The following is a 21,294-nucleotide window of genomic DNA, read 5'->3' on the forward strand; positions in this document are numbered from 1 at the left end:
TTTTTTTTTTTTGTCCCTATTGATTTTGATTGTTTCGAGTTGTCCATTGAACTCTAGCCACGGCGGCTTATATTCTACGTTTAAGATGCATTGTCCAGTGCAAATTTCACGCTAAAAGGGATTTTATATTGTTGGATAAAGGCCAAGATTAATCCTATCCGCATGTTAGTTAAGTGGGGATTCTCTGAATCCAACAGGAGAAAATCCCTCAGCCCACGATTGTACTCTTAGATACTCGCGTTTAAAAAATTATAATTATTTTTTAATTTAATTAAAACATGTTACAGGCAATATTATATTTTAAAAAATACAGGACAAAAGTTAAAATCTGAGGATTGTTTTATAATTTTTAGGATGATTATTAAAGATGTCTAAATAATAGAGTTAATTATATTGTTTTCATCTATTTTTATATTTAATTTTTATTAATAATATTTAATTAATTTTTTAACTTAGTTTAATTAATTTTTTAGCTAGGTAAATTTATTTTTTAATTGGTCAATTCTGAACACTAAAATTTATCGAAAAATACATATTAAAAATGATGATATATTTGAGATGGACTCTAGTTGTAAATGTCATTTAAAAAAGGCTAAATAATTTTCAACCCTCCTGTGTTTTCTATCCAAAAGCAGTTTTCCCTTTTATATTTAAAAAATGACACTTAGCCCACTTATGTTTTAAAGAAAAAAGAAAAAAAAATAATAAATGACCAAAATAACCCTTACTTTTATTTAAATGTTAAAATTATGGCTAAATAACTTTAAGTCCCTTTTATTTTCCATCCAAAAGCAGTTTTCCTCCTGTATTGAAAAAATGACACTTAGCCACCTATGTTTTAAAGAAAAAAAAATAGTAAATGACCAAAATAACTCTTTTACTATTCTAAATGTTAAAATTATTCTAACTGAAACATCCTTATTTAAAGTAACCTTAGATTTTTAGACAAAAATAAAAGTAAAAAATAAAAAATCTAACATAATCATTGAAAGCTTAATCTTAATCAAATCTTATTTATATATAGGTAAAAAATTTCACTTGTTCCTAAAAAAACTCTCACAAAATTTATACATGCACCAGTAAAAATTTTGTGAGAGTTTTTTTAGGAACAAGTGAAATTTTTTACCTATATATCAATCAAGTTTGGTTAAGATTAAGCTTTCAACGATTATGTGAAATTTTTTATTTTTACTTTTCTTTTTGTCTAAAAATCTAAGGTTACCTTGAATAAGGATATTTTAGTTAGAATAATTTTAACATTTAGAATAGTAAAGGAGTTATTTTGATCATTTACTATTTTTTTTTCTTTAAAACATAGGGGGCTAAGTGTCATTTTTTAAATACAGGGAAAACTACTTTTGGATGAAAAATAAAAGGGGTTTAAAGTTATTTAGCCATAATTTAACATTTAAATAGCAAAGGGTTATTTTGGTCATTTATTATTTTTTGTCTTTTTCCTTTAAAACATAGGGGGGCTAAGTGTTATTTTTTAAATATAGGGGGGCAAACTGCTTTTGGAAGGAAAACATAAGGGGGTTTAAGTTATTTAGCCTTTTTAAAAAATTGTAAAAATGTCTAAATGTCCTATCAATTTTGCTACCAATTTTTAAAATTGGATTATAAAAACTTTGTGCACTTGAGTGAATCATATGAATGCAACTTTTTTTTTTTTTTTTGGTGGTATGCAACAATGAACTTAATTGAATTACGGCTCATTTTTATTATTTAAAAGCATAGATGTATCCAATTCCAAGGAAAATCGCTAAGAATTTAATTGATTCAAATGGTTGTAATATACTTTCCTATTAGATGTTCCTAGTTGAAATTAAGGGTGATAATTTTTGACCCGATATGAAAATATGATCCGAATCAAACACGAAAAAATCATGTTAGGATCAGGTATTATTAGGTTCGAGTCAAATTTGGGTCGACCTGATTAACATGATTAATAAACGGATCAGGTTCAGGTCAACTTGAAATGATCTAATTACAACCCGCGAATCGGTTTATAAATATTTTTAGGTCGGGTTCGAATTGAATTTTAGTTGAGTTCGAGTTAAAATAAACATATAAAATGGGTCTTTTCATATCAGGTTCAACTTGAGTTCGAGTTAAGATGAATATGATTTTATAAATGGGTCATTTCAGATCGAGTTCAGATTAAATACAGATAAATAGGTCATATTCAGGTCAAACAATATGACTTGAAATATTAATCAAGTCGGATTTGGATTTTGCTATTCCAACCCGTCAATCTGCCAATCCGAACTTGACTTAAATTGCCACCCCTAGTTGAAATCAAGGAGGTCAAACATTATTTTATTAGCAAATGAATTTTGAAAGTGATTGGTTTAATTCTAAAGAAATTTCTAACCATCCATTAGGATAAATCAAAAAGCGTAGATGAGTTGTGACGGACAGTCCAACATCATAAAATTTTCAAACTCCTCAAATATAATATGTCCTAAATTTGATTTGAATCTTCGTTGTCTAGGAGTCCATCTTATTTTTTACCATCTTACCGTAATGTCAAAGGCGCCCAAACATCCCCTTTAGAACTTTCAAGGGTGTATTAATGGATTTTGGGATCTATAATCACCTTATCAAATTTCATTATATGTTAGTCGGCTATAAGTTGACCTGTAATTTATCTTCCTTCACATAACTTAAGGATAGACTATGAAAGACGTCTAAGCTGAGCATAATAATCTTTTGCTACAATAAAACTATAGCCTATTTAAGGATCTACATCATAATGACTAATTAGGAACCGGCATGACCAAACTTCTTAAACTTGTATTCTTAATGACTAATTAGGAACCGACATGACCAAACTTCTTAAACTTGTATTCTTAATGTCTGCCCTTGGATTATGGAGATGGTCATGGTATTATTACCCAAGATCATAATAAATATAAAGAAAATCCATAATTCATAATATATCCATATATTATTTAGAAAAAAAAAATCAAAAATGTATCTTTTAACCATTTTAATTGTTTATAAAAAAAACCTCATCTCTAGTAAAATAACATAATTGTCATCCAATACTATTTATATCCTACCTATATCTTGAACTGGTTGAGTGTATTATAATAACTAAGAAAACATAGCTACTCTAACATGAAAAATTTTTAGACTAAAGTTATTTTGAGTTTCTAAAAAGATTTTAAATAATATTTTTTTGCCAGAAATTGAACTTACGTGTTCTACCTTATAATTAGTTGTAGATCTTTAAACAAGTCTGATTTGATATATTGTGTGTTCCATGGTTCAACCTAAATTAAAAATTATGTCCTATCAAAGTTTAAGATTTAATATTCACATTATAGTAGCTACGAAATCGTAGCTACTACAACTGTATGGTAGTTCAATTGCAATAGCTATAAAACCATAGTTGCTACAATCATAAAGTCGCTACGATCAATTGTAACAGCTACGATTCATAACTATTATAATATGCCTGATTAGTTTAGGATTTATGCAAGACACGAATTGTACTGAATAATAATTGTATCATCTTATACAAGAATAAAGTTTTTTTTGATAAAACATCAAAGTAGGATGCCATTTTGACTATTTGAAAAAAAAATGTCCTATTAACTTTTGCCCATGATTATTAGCATCCACATAATTTCTCCCTTTAAGCAACACTATTGCATCTACATAATCTCTATAATATGTTAGAATTTATTTGTTCAAATTAATTAATAAAATAATAAATCTAAATGAATGAATATTTGAAGTAAAATGGGTCAGAGTAAATTTGGAAAATTCAAGAAAGGCATGGTCGTTGAAATGGAATCGGTGTGAATGAATAATTGTGATACATTGAAAAAATTATGGTTGTTCATTTCAATTTGAACCTTGGTAGTTTTTATAGTTTTAATATTCAAAACTAAAAATAAGTTTGTCTTTTGGCAAGAGATGTATCCATTCATTGTGACTTTTGGAAGACAATATTCAAATCTATAAATAGAGAAGAGATTATGAAGACAAAAAACAATAAGTTTTTTTCTTTCATCTCTATAATATCTAATTTTTATATATTCTTCAAGTTTCAAAATATTTTCTATTATTGCTTATAGAAAATATTGCAAAGGCTTGTCATATCAAAAACTATTTGTCATTGCTCCCTTAAATAACACTGAGAGGGGACAAATATAGTTTTTAGAAAAACATATCTCATACATGTTTTAAGTCTTCAACCATTTGTTTGCTAATTTTGGAAGATTGCCTCGTATCATTTTTCTAACAATCTAAAAACTATATTTTGTTTGATCTCCGAAGAAATAATGGAGCGTGAAACAACCATGGTGACACTAAAGTTTATGAATCAAGACATGGTCAAACTAGATAGGTTTGATGGTATGAACTTTATGTGATGGCAAGACAAACTGAAATTTCTTCTAACTACAATGGAGATCTTGTACATTGTTGATCCAAATTTGGAAGACATTCTAGAAATAATTGATGAAGAAGATGAAGATCTAAGGGCCAAAAGAGAGAAAAGGAAAGAAGATAAATTGATGTGTCGCGGTCATATTTTAAATGCCTTGTTCGATCGTCTCTAGAATCTCTACACAAACACTGCCTCCGTTAAGGAAATATGGCAAGCATTGGAAAATAAGTATAAAAGCAGAAGAAGAAGGTACCAAGAAGTTTTTAATTTCCAAATACTTTGTGTTACGCCCAGAAGTATATCTATCCAACGAAAAATTGGACAGAACCTCCCTTGTAACAATCAAAGATACAACCTGATATATTACCACACAGCTGATATAAAACACAACCATGCAAGTATATCAACAAAAATGAAAATCCAAACATAACAAAAGTAATCCAAATGCATAAAGCATAATGTGCATGCCAGCACGGCTTAATAATGCAACGAACCAACAAAACAAATACCAAATGGAAATCCAAATCCATGCAAGAATTCACTTATTACAATATAAGTGTAGAAACCAAAATATGTAATATAACAAAGTGAAACCCAAAGCGAAAAAAAAACCTCGATGTGAATGGGATGGAGCAACAAGATCCTCCAAGCGACTCACTCAACAACTACTTTCTAATCTAGAAATAAAATAGAAAGCAAGGGATAGTGAGCACAAAAGAATACTCAGCGGATATAGAAAGAAGGTGCATGATCAATATAGTGTAAAGAGTTCAACAAGATATACAATTTCAAAGGAAAAGTAGGAACTCACCATCAGACGATAACATATTTGTGCATCTACTACGTAACAAACCTACTCAACTACAAATAATACCATGAGTAATGACAGGTAATAATCAACATGGGTACAACATCTCATAGGCATGTACAAGTGCAAGTAATAGTAGAACATCAACATATGTGGGAGCAACGCTCCATCACAAGATATAAAGATGACCAAGACACCTAGTTGATCATGCTATGGACGGCAGAAGAACGCTCTACTAGGAATAACTCATAGGCAATCCAAAATATCAGGGTCCCTATCTGTGGGAGAATGCTTTACCACGAATAACTCGTGGGTAGACAGGATGTATCCATCTAGCTATGGGTTGCGGGAGAACACTCTACCACGAATAACTCATGGGCAGTCTAGGGTATAACAACACATATCTGGGAGAGGAAGGGCTCATCCACAAACCACATGTATACAGTCAAGCAATGAGCAAACAATAGCATCACTATGACGCTCTCACACCCGAAGGGAGAAGTAGTCGATAACGTGCATGTAACAAGAAATAACATGACTACGACGATCTCACACCCGAAGGGAGAAGTAGTCAATAACATGCATGCATCACCTTAAGGAGTATGATACAAATAATCTTATCACTGTATATGCATACATATACAATGTACACAATCACAACCAACTAGATAGATCAATTGTAGTACACGTTATACACGTGTCTACAACTACAAATAAAAAAATGTACTATATGACTAATCATGATAGATCACCTAAAGAACATATCACCCACGAGTCCACATCTACAAATCATGTATACACAACTACGTTGAATCTCCTAGGGTGCATATAGTGGAATTGCATAAAGATTAAAGTTTCAAAGAATATAAAAAATAACTAAAGACAATGTTAACAAGGAAGGAAATTGAAAGAAGGCTGCCTCTTTACACTAGTGCTTGGAGTCAATTTTCATTGGATTCAGCCTCTGGGGAACACTCTAAACATGGAAAGTTACTCATTTTGGTCTTAGACTAGGGAAGATGAACCTGTCAATCAAGAGTGTCCATAACAATTGGTTCTATGGTATAGTGGTTATCACTCTAGATTTTAATCCATGATCTTCAATAGGTTGTTGATAGACCGGACCCCTGATTCCCAACTCGATATCAGTTGGTGGTACAAAAGAATCTACACCCTTTACATCTGATTTGGATTATAAAGTGTCACCTGATCACTTTTGTGGTCGCATGACTATGAATAGGACAACTCACTAAATGTAATCATGCATGCTAAAATCAAATGAGTACCCAATCATATTAGGAGGTATAGAAAGGACTAAACACATACCATTTTCCTATAGCTTAGAGATGTCTTGTCCCAAAACTCATAAAGTCACATCGAGAAAATAAATCACGAAAATCCAATACATAAAATCAAGCTTCGCAACTTGTGGCTATGATACCAATAAATTATTACACCCCAGAAGTCTATCTATCCAACGAAAAATTGGATAGAACCTCCCTTGTAACAATCAAAGATACAACCTAATACATTACCACACAGCTGATATAAAAACGCAACCATGTAAGTATATCAACAAAAATGAAAATCCAAACATAAAAAAAATAATCCAAATGCATAAAGCATAATGTGTGTGCCGGCACGGCTTAATAACACAACGAACCACCAAAACAAATACCAAATGGAAATCGAAATCCACGCAAGAATTCACTTATTAGAATATAAGTGTAGAAACCAAATATGCAATATAACAATGTGAACCCCAAAGCAGAAAAAACCCTTGATGTGAATGGGATGGCGCGAATAAGATCCTCCAAGCGACTCACTCAACATCTACCTACTAACCTGGAAATAAATAGAAAGCAAGGGGTGCTGAGCACAAAAGAATACTCAGCGAATATAAAAGGAAGGTGCATGATCAATATAGTGTAAAGAGTTCAACAAGATATATAATTTCAAAGGAAAAGTAGGAATTCACCATAAGATAATAACATATGTGTGCATCTACTACGTAACAAACCTACTCAGCTGCACATAATACCATTAGTAATGACAAGTAATAATCAACATGGGTACAACATCTCATAGGCATGTACCAGTGCAAGTAATAGTAGAACATCAACATATGTGGGACCAACGCTCCATCACAAGATATAAAGATGACCAAGACACCTAGCTGATCAGGTTATGGATGACGGAAGAACGCTCTACCATGAATAACTCGTAGGCAGTCTAAAATGTCAGGGTCCCTGTCTGCGGGAGAATGTTCTACCATAAATAACTCGTGGGCAGACAAGATGTAGTATCTAGCTACGGGCTGTGGGAGAATACTCTACCACGAATAACTCGTGGGCAGTCCATAGTATAATAACACATATCTAGGAGAGGAAGGACTCATCCACAGACCACATGTATACAGTCAAGCAATGAGCAAACAATAGCATCACTACGACGCTCTCACACCTGAAGAGAGAAGTAGTCGATAGCATGCCTGTAATAAGAAATAACATGACTACGACACTCTCACACCCGAAGGGAGAAGTAGTCGATAACATGCATGCATCACCTTGAGGAGTAGGATACAAATAATCCTATCACCGTATATGCATACATATACAATGTACACAATCACAACCAACCAGACATATCAATTGTAGTACACGTCACACACATGTCTACAAATACAAATAAAAAATGTACTATATGACTAATCATGATAGATCACCTAAAGAACATGTCACACACGAGTCCACATCTACAAATCATGTATACACAACTACGTTGAATCTCTTAGGGTGCACGCCACACATGTGTATACATCTATAAATCATATGAAAAACTACATACCAATCATACATGTCACACACGTGTATGCATCTACAAATCATATGAAAAACTACATACCAATCATACACGCCACACACGTGTATACATCTACAATCATATGGAAACAAAGGAGATTGCATGGATATAAACTGATTAAATCAAAGTACATGTAAACAAGTATCAAGCATCAGATAACATGTGAATAGAGTTAAGGTAAATAGAGCTACTACTTCAAAGAAAACATACCATGCACCAAGGTCAATATCTACTAAAGAGTTCAGGAGGAAATGCCAGCCTTTATATAACTCGTATCAACTAACTCCCATGTCGAGACGCTCGATTCTAATCAGAGTCCCTCTTCCTAGGAAAAATCAGGTAAAGGCATTGACAACAACACTGTGGCAGCAGTAGTAGCAGCTATCCAAGGTCCGTCGACATGAGATGGAGACAGATCGGCCCTCCGGCCATGTCTCAGATCTTTGACGATGGCCCACTGCCATAGATTCTCTATATAGCGAAGAATAGAAAGAAAGGACTCCTTCGTGCTCCACCCAACAATAGCTGGTGGTCTGAGAGGAGGTGACCAATGATTCAAAAGGTGGGGTGTGTGGCGGCGTTAATCAAAGGGGGGAGGAAAGCATTTCGACGTAGATGAAATTGGTTCCATTGACGTCGGCAGTAGGGAGCCAGGCAGAAAAGGCTCGATGATGGAGCTAAGGCACGGGAGAGAGCGGCGATCGTGATCGGGAGATGGCGGTGGATCGAGACTCACAACTGTCAGCATCGAGGCCCAGTGGTTGGTGGCGACTCTTATCCGATGGAGTAATAGCCAACAGTGGAGATGGTGAGGCAATGGTGATGGCAATGATTAAGGGTCGACAACAACGCAAGGGAAGCGAACAACTAGCGGTGGAATCAGGAAATAAAGCTCGGCACAGTCGAAGGGTGTCGAAGCTCTCACTTATGACCGGGAGAAAGGTCGGCAGTGGGACGGCGATCCGACGATGGGCTGTGGTGGTTGGCGACGGTGCAATGAGAGGAGTAAAAGAAAGGATTGGGGAAAGCAGAGGAGAATTCGACCGAATGAAAACTTAGGTTTTCATATTATATACTTAGGTTTATTAGATTTAATTAAACCAATCAACTCCCACTTAATTGGAATATCTAAATAGGTTTTCACTAAGCTCATTCGATTCATCCCCTTAAACAAGTTATACAAACTCCATTTAAATCCCGATTTTTTTTAAAAAAAAATCCTAAAAAAATCAATAAGGTTATTTCTTCATAATACTTATTATTTAATTATTGTATCTTACACATTTATTTTAAATTTCTTGATGATAAACCATTGTTGCCTCAAGTACATGAATTTCAAGTTATTGTTAGCAAAATGAGGGCTATAAAGATTGAGTTATTGGAATCTTTTCAAGTCGGTGCTATTAGTGCATGCACTTATATGCCAAAATACTCTTATAAATTTGTGGATAATTATTTCATAAAGGCAAGTATTTATCATTAATTATTTACTTTTCTGTACATATATGATTAATAATAAAGTTTCACAGATTAATGAGTATATTAATCTGAAAGCAGTTCTTGATCGGATAGATATCTAGAGGGGACATGGATATCTAGATCAACTCTGAGTATGACTTGGTTGAGATAGACAAAGGGATGGATATCCAAATTATACTTAGGGGTGCCTTGAGTTTAGAGGTACACTGGACACAACTTGCTTAAGAAGAGACCATATTTTAAGTATCATTGGTCATTCATCTTATGAACAAGTATAACTGATCTTTTGACTTGAGACCTTCATTTATTCTATGTGTAGAGTTATGTGCTTTAACATCGTTAAAAACAGTCTTTAATGGAATTGTGATTAATACAGTTGTTAGGTGTATGGTAAAGCATAGAGAGAATAGTGTTCAGTCAATAAAAGATTCATCGCTCTCTTGAATTACGAGTTAACATCCTCGCTACTTGATAGAGATATTAGTGACTCAAAATCCATGGCCATGGGAGGAATGCTTTATCATTCAAGAGAAGTCTATTATGTTGGTGCAATATCCCCTAGGTCAAGATTGACCAGATTGACTAAGCTTGAGTTTGTTCAAGCTTAAATCTTGATGTTTGAGTTTCGATGTTTGACAATATATGGAGATTGCAGGTGCAATTGTTCGATTAGAGAGATTGGTGGTGTAATTGCCCTTTGGTCAAGGTTTGACCAGTTTGATGTGAAGAAGAGTTAAGTAGGTTAAGGTTGATCGATTACTTGACTGGGAAAGTCCTAGCTGGAGGTTAGGCAAAGGCAAGTCCAATAGGAATGTTGGCAGAAAGGAAAAATCTAGTAAATGAAGTCAAGTGAAAATCCTAGTGAGTGAAGCTAGGTGAAAGCCCTGGTGAGTGAAGCCAGGTAGGTAAAAGTCTCGGTGAGTGAAGCCAGATAGTGTGAAAATCCTAGTGAGTGAAGCTATGTGAAAAACCTGGTGAGTGAAGCCAAGCATGTAAAAGTCTCGTGATTGAAGCCGGACAGTGTGAAAATCCTAGTAAGTGAAGTTAGGTGAAAGTCTTGGTAAGTGAAGCCAGGTAGGTGAAAGTCTCGGTGAATGAAGCCGGGCAGTGTAAAAATCCTAGTGAAGCTAGGTGAAAGTCTTGGTGAGTGAAGCTGGGCAGATAAAAGTCCCGATGAGTGAAACTGGGCGGTGGGAAAATCATGGTGAGTGAAGCTAGGTGAAGGTCCTGGTGAATGAAGGCAGACAGATGGAAAGTCCTAGTGAGTGAAGCTACGCATATGGAAAGACCTGGTGAGTGAAGTCAGACACGTAGAAATCCAGGTGGGGCAAGGGTAGGGTGGTTAACCCAACCTTGATAAAGTTGACACTTGGAGGCATTTTTAAGTTTTTGTTAACTTTTAAAATGTAGAGGATAAATTGTTTACTCTTTGGCAGAGTAAAATGTGCTAAAATTTGAGGAATTAGATTTAATTTAAATTGGCACAAATGAGGAAAACCAAAAGAAATGTCAAGTTGGGAGTTTAGCATTTTCTTATGAAAATAAAGGCAACTTAGGATGATTTTATTTAGTTTAACTATGGATTAAGGATAATTAGATAGATTATCTAGGTACATTTTATTTATGTTAATGTGTCATGATTGTTTGCCTATTATATGTCATGACTGTTAGGATCTTCGAATAGCGGCTAGAGAGGGGGGGTGAATAGCCGACCCTAAATTCTCGTTTCTTCCTATAATTTGAGTTAGCGCAGCAGAAATAAAGAGTAGAAACGAAAATGGAGAAGATCAAACCTCAAACACGACGATATAACGAGGTTCGGAGATGATACTCCTACTCCTCGGCTTGTCCGTAAGGTGGACGAATCCTATCAATCCGTCGGTGGATGAGACCCCGGAAAACCGGCTAATAAGAACTCCTTCTGGGTGGAGAAACCTCACCACAATTCCTTTTGCAACAGCAATAATGGAGTACAAAGAATAGAGCAAGAAATAATGGACAATATGAATGTAAAGACACCCTACCAGGTTTGCTTACCTTCTCGTTGTCGACTGGAGTCCGTTGATGAAGCAACAACTTCACAATAGCATCTAGAAAACCAGCCGATGGAAGCTCACACGAAGCTTCAGAAAATGAAGAGCTCAGCAAAGCTCTGGTTGCAGTCTTTAGGAGGAAGAAGTTATACTATCCACCTTCACTGTAGAGGCTTATAAACTGCACTTGCGAAGAAGAAACAGAAGACACAGAAATCTAGCCGTTGTGACTCAACGGCTAGACCTGGACCGATCAGGCTTCACCCTGATCGGTCCACAAGACATCTGATCGGTCTGTGGACCGATCAGGCCCTAGGCTGATCGGTCCCCAGACCGATCTCCAACTCTCACAGAGAGTTGGTTCCACAAGCCTGATCGGTCTGTGGACCGATCAGACTATAGGTGGATCGGTCCACAGACCGATCCCCTCCTATCGTCCATCGCTTCCTGATCGGTCTACAGACCGATCAGATAACCCATAGTAAGCTTCTGTTTGGTTATTGATCGGTCACCAGACCGATCAGATAAACCAAAGTATCACTGGATCGGTCAACAGACCGATCTAATGCCTATGTAGGTTTTAGAGCTTCCCAGCCCTAAACCCTAAAGTCTTCCCGGTCTAGAGAACGAGCTACCGAGCCCTCTCTGACCTAGTCCGGAGAACGAGCTACCGAGCCCTCTCCGACTTCCTCATCCGGTCCAGAGAACGAGCTACCGAGCCCTCTCTGACCTAGTCCGGAGAACGAGCTACCGAGCCCTCTCCAACTCTGTCTGGTCCAAAGAACGAGCTACCGAGCTCTCTCAGACCTAGTCTGGAGAACGAGCTACCGAGCCCTCTCCTACTTTGTCCAGTCCAGAGAACGAGCTACCGAGCCCTCTCTGACCTAGTCCGGAGAACGAGCTACCGAGCCCTCTCTGACTCCATCCAGTCCAGAGAACGAGCTACCGAGCCCTCTCCGACTTCCACGTCCGGTCCAGAGAACGAGCTACCGAGCCCTCTCTGACCTAGCCCGGAGAACGAGCTACCGAGCCCTCTCCGACTTCGTCCGGTCCAGAGAACGAGCTACCGAGCCCTCTCCGACCTCCCATGCCAAGCTTCCATACTTGGACTTTCCCCCGTGCCAAGCTCCTTGCTTGGACTTTTCCCGTGCCAAGCTCCCTGCTTGGACTTTTCCCGAATCAGGTCAACTCAAGTCGGGTCAACCAGGTCAACCTTGACCAAAGGTTGTACCCACAATCCCCCAAGTTCCTATTCTTGTCAAACATCAAAATATACCTCGAGTCAGGTCAACTCGAGTCAGGTCATCCAGGTCAACCTTGACCTAAGGTTGCACCAACAATGACATCACATTTTGCATTCATGCTTATTATGAAAAACAAACAAAAATATCATGTCATGTCATACATACATCATGTAGCTATAGTATGTTTTTTTTTTAATTACTTATTTTGATGTATGTCATAAAATTAACATGCATTAGTTTTAAATTCCTTATAATTAAGGAGAATAACATTTACTAACAAGTGACATTCTAGGTAGATGTTCATAAATTAAAATACCTAGATAGATATGCATGATCCATAGTTTACGACAAAATAAAAATATACATCTCACAAAGACTATAAGGTGACTTGTATGTTATTTAGTGCACATTAGATATAAGTGAGATGTTAGGATGATGAACAAAACTCAAGTTATTAATTTAGTGCATCTATTTAAGTTTTGATTTCATCAAAACACATGTTTATCTGTACTCCAATCATTGGGAAAGCTAATGCACAAGTCATGTGTATTGAGCTCAAAGAACATGGTTAGAAATTGATTTTAAAAATTATTTTAAATATACTTTGGAAAACCTTGGTGAAGGCTATCTTTTGATAGTAATCATCATTGAAAAGTTAAACACAAACTAGAAGAAAACATTGAAGTTTTCAAGTTTGTGTCAATCTTTGAAAATAAGGTGTATTTTCTTATAAAACTATTTTTCTATGATAGTATATACCCTAAATAACGTCTATAAAATTTTTTATGATTTTTGAATTTTATAGAATTTTTAGGGCATTTCTAAATTTTGGCTGAAATTCATTTTCAGGAAATCAGAGCTTCAATCGATCAGTCGATCGATTGGAGCGTCTCAATCGATTATCCGATCAATTGAGATGGGGTTTCTCATGAACAGAAGCTCACGAAATCGATCAGCCAATCAATTCAACGTTGCTGAATCAATCAGTCGATTGATTCAAGCAGTTTCTTCGCGAATAGAAGCTCACGAAATCGATCCGTGGATTGATTGAAACATCTCCAATCGATTGAGTCCCAACCTCAATCGATTGAAAAGGCTGATTTTGGCTATAGAAGTCTGATTTCAACACTTTAAGCTATTGTTAGTCTTGTTAACCATTCCTAACCCTTTGAAATATATTTATATACATTTAAGGGTGATATTCTTGTTGAAACAAGAATGGTTTGGTTACAAGTAGACTAAATTGAAGTTTAGGTTGAGGTTTACATTTAAATATTGATACTTAAACCTCAAAACTTCAAGTTTTGAGTTTCCTAAAGGTTTAGGGATTTCAAGTCATTGTTGGTGCAATGACAAAAGTATGGAGCATGCCTTTAGGGGGAGTCACTTTTTAAAGACATGAGAATTATTTTCAAACACCATGGAAGGTGGAAAGACGTTCGTTTGGGTGAATGCTCTAGGATGAGCATTGTGAAGTGGTTTAATGCTCAAGGGTGAGCATTGGATACAATGAAGGGTATGAGACCTTCATTGTAGTGTTGTGAACAATATGTGAGATTGTGAATAACATACGAGTAACTCTTCAAGGGGAGAGTTTTTGATGTGTGCCAAAGGGAGAGAATGTAGGGTTTAAGTTAGGCCTTCATTATCCAAATGGGGAGTTTGCCCACTAAGAAAGGGAGAGAATGAAGAAAACCCTCATTCATGATTTGGCATGAAGAAGAAGTTCAAGCTATGGGATTAGCCTAACTTAAAGGTATTATCAAACATCAAAAAGAGAAAGATTGTTGATGCAAGATCCCCTAGGTCAAGGTTAACCAAGTTGACTAAGCTTGAGTTGGCTCAAGTTTGAGTCTTGATATTTGGATTTTGATGTTTGATAATATATGGAGATTGCAGGTGCAATCGTCCGATTGGAGAGATTGGCGGTGTAATTCCCCTTTGGTCAAGGTTTGACCAGTTTGATGTGAAGAAGAGTCAAGTAAGTCAAGGTTAACTAGTTACTTGATTAGGAAAGTCCTAACTGGAGGTTAGGCAAAGGCAAGTCCAATAGGAATGTTGGCAGAAAGGAAAATCCTGTGAGTGAAGCCAGGTGAAAATCCTAGTGAGTGAAACTAGGTGAAAGTCCTGGTGAGTGAAGTCAGGCAGATAAAAAACCCGATGAGTAAAGTTGGGCAGTGTGAAAATCCTAGTAAGTGAAGCTAGGTGAAAGACCTGGTGAGTGAAGCCAGACAGGTAAAAGTACTATGAGTGAAGCCGGATAGTGTGAAAATCCTAGTGAGTGAAACTAGGTGAAAGTCCTAGTGAGTGAAGCTAAGCAGGTGAAATCCCAGGTGAGTGAAGCCGGGCGGTGTGAAAATCTCAGTGAGTGAAGCTAGGTAAAGTCCTAGTGAGTGAAGCCGGGTAGTTGAAAGTCCCGGTGAGTGAAGCCAGACAGTGAGGAAATCCTGGTGAGTGAAGCTAGGTGAAGGTCTTAGTGAGTGGAGGCAGGCAGATGGAAAGTCCTAGTGAGTGAAACTAGGTAGATGGGAAGACCTGATAAGTGAAGCCAGACACGTGGAAATCCAGGTGAGTCAAGGTTGACCTGACACTTGATGTTGGGAAGTCTAAGTAGGTTAAAGGAGTGACCAGATGCTTGGCATAAGGAAATCTAGATGGGTCAAGGATGACAAGACATCTTGTAGAAGGAAGTCCAAGTGGATCATGGAGGACCGGACACTTGGCACGAGATGATAAGTCCAAGTGGGTCAAGGTTGACCGGTCACTTGGCACGAGGAGAAAAGTCCAAGTGGGTCAAAGGATTGACTAGACACTTGGTGAAGAAGTCTCAGCAGGTCAAGGTTGACTAGATGCTAGGCATGAGGAGTTCCAACAGGTCACGGTTGACTGAATGTTAGATTTGGGAACCCTTGAGCTTGAGTTAAGCAAGTCAAGGGTAGTCAATCGATCAGCTGATTGATTGAACTGAAGCCCAATTGATCAGCAGATCGATTGGGAGAGTGCTGCGATAAACAACAGCCCAATCGATCAGCCGATGGATTGGGAGCCTAAATCACGAGCACAGAAGCATCCCCAATCGATCAACCAATCGATTGGGAGCCTAAATCATGAGCACAGAAGCATCCCCAATCCATCAGCCAATAGATTGGGCATAGCCAATCGATCAGTTGATTGATTAGGGCTGGAATTCTTGCGTGACGTGAGGAAGGCTGAATCGATCGGGCGATCGATTCAAGCCTTTTCCAACGAGAGCACAGAGGCGCTTTAAATCGATCAGCTGATCGATTCAAGCCTTCCCAATTGATTGACCAATCGATTGAGATATGACCGTTGCACAGGTAGTGAGCTTTGGATGGCTGGGATGACGTAGATCTCACATGGCAATCGATTGGGAGTAAGCCCAATCGATTGGGAGCCCTAGAGGCGCAGAGTATAAAGCTGTGGCGAGCTTTCTTCTCAGTAGTTCTTTGTTCGAGCTTTCTTCCAGTGCACACGATTCTCCTCACTACTCACCGCTAGTTCTTCGAAGCTCTTGGGGACAAGTGTTGTTGCACTTCCAAGGTTCAAGAGGCGATCTACATCAACAAGGTCAAGAAAAAAGAGGTTTTTACTGCATACTCTTTTATTTTCTTCTTGTGTGCATTGTATATTATTGTGTGAGTGTTGTATGAGGTTTCTTCACCTCCGGTAGTTACCGAGAAGGAGTATTTTTCATAGTGGAGAGTGTGTTGTGTGTGGATCCTTGGATTAGTCACCTCTTCTTAAGGTGGATACCAAGTAAATCCTTATTTTAGTGTTGTAAGTGTTGCTTCGAGTTCTATCCGCAGTAAATCATCATCTCGAAGTAAGCAAACGAAGCGCGATGAGCTATTCATCCCCCCTCTAGCTACAAATCGACCCTAACATATTATATCTTAGAAATCAAGTAAAATAATTAATTTGGTAATGATGCATAATATACCAAACTAATTGGGATGTAGGCTTAGATGAAGAGATTGAATTATACAGTAATCAGTTCATGGTAGTTTAGTCTATCATGTTAGATGGCTAAAAATTGTTACTAGATGGTTACTTTAGTTTGTATATGGATTTACACTGTCTTCATATATAAAACCTATAGGGTCGCACACATAGCACATAGACATGAATATTATATTATCTATAATTGATTATTTTAGTGGATATTAAATTAATCAATTTTACTATTTCTGAATTAGAATTAATTAGATTATTAATTAATTCTGAAATATTAGAAGTTAGTCGAGATCAAGATCAAATATGAATTTATTTGATCAAAGAGGAAAGAATTTGAATAACCATAATCATGATGATTAATGGAGAATTCAAAGAGTCATCATAATGATGATTAATGAATAATTCTAAGAGTCATCATAATGATGATTAATGAAGAATTTGAAGAGACATCATAATGATGATTAATGGAGAATATGAAGAGTCATACCTCTTCATATTCCTTGGAGGCTATAAGTATCCATCCTTTGAAAGATTCAATAAAAGAACTCTCTTTCTCTCCATTTTCATCTTCTTCCATCGGAAGAGATCAATAGTACTTCCAAGGCTTTGTCGATCTAAGAGGCTAGTACCTAATAGATCATGTCAAGTTCATGATCTAGTACGTGTGGATACCGTTAGAGGAGTCACACATGAGACTCTTATTTATCTGTAATATTATTCACGTCTATTGAGGACTCGAGGTACATTTTTATATTATTTTGTGTAAAACTATATGTACCACGAAGAGATCCATGATTAGTATATGTATTCCGCTGCGCTCCGAATCCAACAAGTGTAATCATAACAAAATTGCCACCTACTTGGAAAGGTTACCAGAAAAAGATTCTTCATAGTTTCAAAAATTCTTCTTTGGAACAAATACAAAAACATTTGCGTATTGAGGAAGAATCTATGAAATAAGAATGAAAATTCTTATGAAGGCACTTCTAAGGCCAACGTCATAAATCAGCCAATGAAAGTTAACAATAAGAAAAGAGGAAATTTACTTGGTCCTAAAAAGTGTATTTTAGTTTTGATGGTTTTAGGAGGCCATAAAATCCCCATGTTTGGAGAACTTTGTGAGTTTGTTAGTTTTAGTTTTGGTAGTTTCATGTGATGAAATCCTTCACATGGTCGATACCTTTGGAGGTTAAGTGAAGTTTTAGTTTGGACTTCTAGGGAATCTTCGGATTTTAAGCTTAGGGTTTTGTTTATGTTCTCCTTACCTCTTATCATGATAACTTTATAGGTTACATGTCAATCTCGGATTAGGTTTAGGTTTATGGCTATTTTCTTCTCACTTCACATCATGTTAAACATTAAAGAGGTATGTGTGAATTTCAAATTTTTAAATTTAGGGCTATGTTTATGCACAGGTTTATGTTTAAATCTATGCTTAACTTTATGCCATGAAATTTCATGCTTATATTTAGGTTATGTTTAGGTTTCTTAATTCCCATTTCTTGTCATGATAACATTACAAGATATAGGTGCAAATTTCAGATTCTAAGTTTAGGTTTAAATTTATGTTCATGTTCTTCTTATGTCTTATTATGGTACCTTAATATGATCTAGGTTTAGGTGGATGTTTATGTTTCCTCTTACATCTATCATGATAATTTTTATAGATTATATGTTAGTTTCGGATTTAAAGTTTGGATGCTATGAATTAAATCATGAATGTTGATAATCTTGTGGTACATGCTAGATTCGAATAATAGGGTTAACATGCTATGACATTAATCATGCTTTTGACCACTGTATCACACATGATAATTTAAGATTTTAGGTTTTAATATGCCATGACAATAATGATGCTTTGACAACTTTATAATACATGGTAGCTACAGATTTGAGGATTTAACATGTTATGCACTCAACCATTTCTTGGGTTTGATAAGCTATAATCCTAATCATGCTTTTGATAACGATAAAGATTTAATGTGGATATCGTGAGGGAAAAGACCCCAGAGGGAGTCCATTTACATGAAAAGGCCCCAGAGGAAGTCTAATATCAGGTAAGTTGACAGTAACAAAATAAGTATGATAATGATAAAGATTTAATGAGGATACCATGAGGGAAAAATACTCCAGAGGGAACCGTTTATGGGAAAAGGCCCCAGAGGGAGCCCAATATTGGGTAAGTTGATTGTCACAAAATTATAATGATTTGATGAAAATACTATGAGGGAAAAGGCCCCAAAGGGACTATGCTTACGGGCCAAGTCCCCAGAGGGAGCCCAACATTAGATTTCCATAGGCCACGATCTAGTGACAAAAGGGTTGTTAGAGATTCCACCAACTATAGGCCAAGGCACAGTAATAAAAAAGTGGTTGTTGATGTCTCGCCATCTGGTACCATGGTTTTACAGCTGAGATTGATCAATCGACTATATGATGATAGCTAGTCATTGTCAACGATCCAACCTTGCCTTAAAAAGATTTTACGATATGCTACGTTCTTGTTCATGTAGTACTATGTATATATGTTTAGGTTCATGATATGATATGTTCATGTTCATGTCGTACTATGTATATGTTTAGGTTCATGATATGTTATGTTCAAGTTCATGTCATGCTATGAATATGTTAGGTTTATAATATGCTACATTATGTTCATGTTATGCTATGTATATGTTTAGGTTCATGATATGATATGTTTATGTTCATGTTATGCTAGGTTCATGATATGCTATGTTTATATGTTCATGTTATGCTATGTATATATTTAGGTTCATGATATGCTATGTTTATATTCATGTTATGCTATAAATATGTTAGGTTCATGATATGCTACATTTATGTTCATGTTATGCTATGTATATGTTTAGGTTCATGATATGATATGTTCAAGTTCATGTTATGCTATAAATATGTTGGGTTCATGATATGCTATGTGTATGTTCATGTTATGCTATGTATCCGTTTAGGTTCATGACATTCTATGTTCAAGTTCATGTTATGTTATGAATATGTTACATCCATAATATGCTATGTTTGAGTTTATGTTATGCTATGAATATGTTAGATTCACAATATGCTATGTTCATGTTCATGGCATACTATGTATATGTTTAGATTCATGATATGCTACGTTTATATTCACGCTATGCCATGTATATGGTTAGGTTCATGTTCAAGTTTGTGTTATGCTCATGTTCATGTTGTGTCCATATTTATTTGTGATTATGTTCATGCTCGTGTCTATGTCATTATGTTCATGAAGATGTCCTTGCACATAGTATGTTTACATTCATGCTTTAGTAAGTGTATACTAGGAAAAATACCTTGCAGAGTTGATAGGTATGGTTCCCATTAGGATACATGGATATAAGAACTAATTAATGCATAATATGGTTTGAATGTGCTGAGTCACTCGACCCATAGGTTTTAACTATTTTAGGTAAGAAGACAAATGAGGTAGGGGCATTGACAAGTGAGTAAGTTCAGGGCAGTGGCAGTACAACCCGAAGACTCATTAGTTTAGTTTCCGCTGTATGTTATGAATTACTGGAGTACCTTAGTTAAATCAAGAGTATATTATGATTGTAAGTGTAATTATAATTCGTGATGTCCACAATTATATATGAATTGGTATTGGAAATATAATAATAATAAAAAAATTAGGGGTGTTACAAAGGCTGTGTATGAGTCCGGAAAATTGATTCTTTCGGTCTATAGTAACTTTGTTGGGAAAGAATTTTCTTATGATGGAATGGTGAAGTTATGTGTAACACCCACTAGGCTTTTAAGGTAAATATGAGAATGATGAATTTGCCTTAGAAAAATATTAGTAGAATGTTGAACCAAAAAGAAATAAAAAGAAATAAAAATAGGGAATGGTCAAGGATTGAACCTTGAACCTCTCATGATGTAAATGATAAGATTAATAGGTAATAACAAGTTGGGATAGGAATAATATATTGATAGCAAAGGAGGGAAACTCATGATAAGGATGAGAGTAAAATCTAGCCAAAAGAAAACAAGAAAAGAACAAGAGAAAGGCAACTTGCCTTCCTTCTTTTCTCTCCCTCTTCCTCTCTCTTTTTGCCGTGACTTAAAGAGGAACATTAAGGGGATTCATTCCCCCTTGTTTCATCATGAATGATGAGAACAAATAAATAAATAAAATAAAAATAAAAAAATGAAAAAAAGGGCTAACGGAGAAGGAAAGCAAAAACCAATTTTGCTACCTCTTCCCCCTTAACATAAAAGAGAATATGTAAAGAGAAGATTTTATTTTTCTCTCATTCTCTCCTCTCCCTCACCGAGAACCTCAGTCCCCTCTCCTCCATCTTCGGCCTCAAGCCAAGGTTTTCTCCTAAGAAAGCCTAAGATACAAGGAGGACTTAGCAAGGGAATCAAGGGAAGGAAACTAGAAGAAGAGGCTACTTCTTCCATCACCACACCTTAGATCCACAAGCGAAAAGGATGTAAGCTTCCCCTCACCTG

This window comes from Zingiber officinale, chromosome 6B (assembly GCF_018446385.1).
Source record: "Zingiber officinale cultivar Zhangliang chromosome 6B, Zo_v1.1, whole genome shotgun sequence".
Taxonomy (NCBI): domain Eukaryota; kingdom Viridiplantae; phylum Streptophyta; class Magnoliopsida; order Zingiberales; family Zingiberaceae; genus Zingiber; species Zingiber officinale.